The sequence below is a fragment of the Aplysia californica genome, unplaced genomic scaffold, assembly GCF_000002075.1.
Source record: "Aplysia californica isolate F4 #8 unplaced genomic scaffold, AplCal3.0 scaffold00132, whole genome shotgun sequence".
In the NCBI taxonomy this organism is placed as follows: domain Eukaryota; kingdom Metazoa; phylum Mollusca; class Gastropoda; order Aplysiida; family Aplysiidae; genus Aplysia; species Aplysia californica.
The window spans coordinates 509450-511236 of record NW_004797402.1 but is presented as its reverse complement, the minus strand read 5'-3'; the positions used below and the strand labels follow the sequence as shown (position 1 = coordinate 511236).

Genomic DNA, 1787 nt, shown 5'->3' with positions numbered 1-1787 from the left:
CCCCCCCCTTCCAATCCACACACACGTAGACACCCTCCTCTCTCCCGACCTTATACAAATCACCCCACGACCACCTGTAATTAATACGAGGAGGCCCCTCTATTTCTACCCTGTCTCGTGTCGTGAACCCTTCCACGGGCAAACTCTTTCGTTTCTCCAGAAGTAAAAAAGGAATAGCACAATGTTTGCAAAGTCCGTGCTTTTTCGAAATATGCGCCACCGGATTTTGAAGACACTTTTTAAAATTAATTGGCTCAAAGAGAGGAGTGAACTATCTTGTTATGTACGATCTTTGCTACAACAAAATGTACTTCGTTGCTAAATAGTATCGATATCCCCGCCGAGCTGTTGCGCGGAGCGATGAGAGGGAAGGGGACCTCACTCCCCTGTCGCCCGTCACTCGCTCCCGTCTGTCTGCTGCGCGGGTAGTCTCGTCTGCTGTACGATGCGAGGAGTGTCTGTCGTCTGCTGTGTGGATAGGCTATTGTCGTCTGCTGTCTCACGGAATTGTACCCGAGGTTTCTCCCACCACACATTTCGTTGGTATGTGTGTGGAAAGGACGGTTGTTAGCTGGCATTCACGGTATGTCTTCGTTTCGTTTCTTCAAATGTTTTTACAACTTTGCTTTTTTCAGTGGATCATGATAATTTTGACGCTTCATGTGTGGCCTGCTTCGTTTACCTCTCGTCTTGGTTGTTACTGTTCATCTCATTCTGTTGTGGGTGCCTGGTGATCGGTCTGGTGTGGTGTGCCCCGTCTATTTCTTCAAGTTCTAGTATTGTTTGTCTCTAATAGTCGCATTTTGTGTGTGGTTGGCGGGTGCTCTGGTGTGGTTTGTTCCTTATTTCCTATCAAACATCTCTCGTCCTGATCTCTCCCCCTCCTTATTTGTGTTTGTTACTCTCTTGTAACACCTCTAATCTTCGGCACTATATATTATAATCTGATTGTGTTGCAAGTGCCGTAAAACACTTAACAAAACTTTTAAAAAAATCTAATCACATTCTGTTGTGGGTGGTTGTTGATTCGTCTGGTGTGGTGTGCCCCTTCTGTTTCTTCAAGTTCTAGGCTTGTATCATCATCAAGTGCCGGATCTGCGGCAGACATCAGCGATCATGGTTCGCCATTCATTCTTTTAGCTCGGATGCTCTCAAAGAAGCTATACTTATTATCCTGACCTTTCCCCTGTCTGTGTAGGCTTTCCAAATAAGTTGCTCTGTGTCTACCCTTGTATGTATATGTATGTTCTTCGCTGGCCGTTACTTCTTTAATTTTCCTCGTTCTCTCTCTCTTTTTTTCTTCTTTTTTGTCATGTTCTTTCCTCAGCACCAGGTAACCCTTATCTTGTCAATGTTTTTCACTTTACTCAAACACACAAGTTCCTGTGAATTGATCAAACTGGTGTGATTAGCTCCTTCTTACTTATCAAACATCTACCGTCCTTATCCCCCCCCTCCTTCTTTTCTTTGTATCATACTGTTTTGTAACACCTCTAATCTTCGGCACTTATATCAAATATTCTCTACTAGAGAATCTTTTCTTATATGACCTACCCGTGTTGCAAGTGCCGTAAAACTCTTACTAAAACAAATCTGGGTCAAATAGAACAGACACCAGTAAGTATTTTGTTCGTTTCAATCTTTTTGTACAAAGAAAAGGTATACAGACAGTTGAACCACTTCAGATGTTTGCTTTGGGCTGATAACGTTTGCTTGATTCTATGGAGTTGTCATGATTTAGGTTAAGGAATAATATAATTAAAGAGAAATGCTTTCAGTTTGAAGCG

The 1787-nt window shown here is 42.8% G+C and overlaps 2 protein-coding genes across 2 annotated transcripts in view; both read left to right on the top strand.

Annotated features, from left to right (window-relative positions):
* The window catches only part of LOC101845538 (activating signal cointegrator 1 complex subunit 3), a gene marked incomplete at its 3' end in the record, with an annotated part of 115071 nt that overhangs the window by 70478 nt on the left and 42806 nt on the right, over positions 1–1787 (top strand).
* The window catches only part of LOC101859399, a 31874-nt gene continuing 30117 nt past the window's right edge, over positions 31–1787 (top strand). The window contains exon 1 of the mRNA XM_005096563.3: positions 31–583. The gene's annotated coding sequence lies outside the window, so the exon portion shown is untranslated. The remainder of the gene's footprint in view (positions 584–1787) is intronic.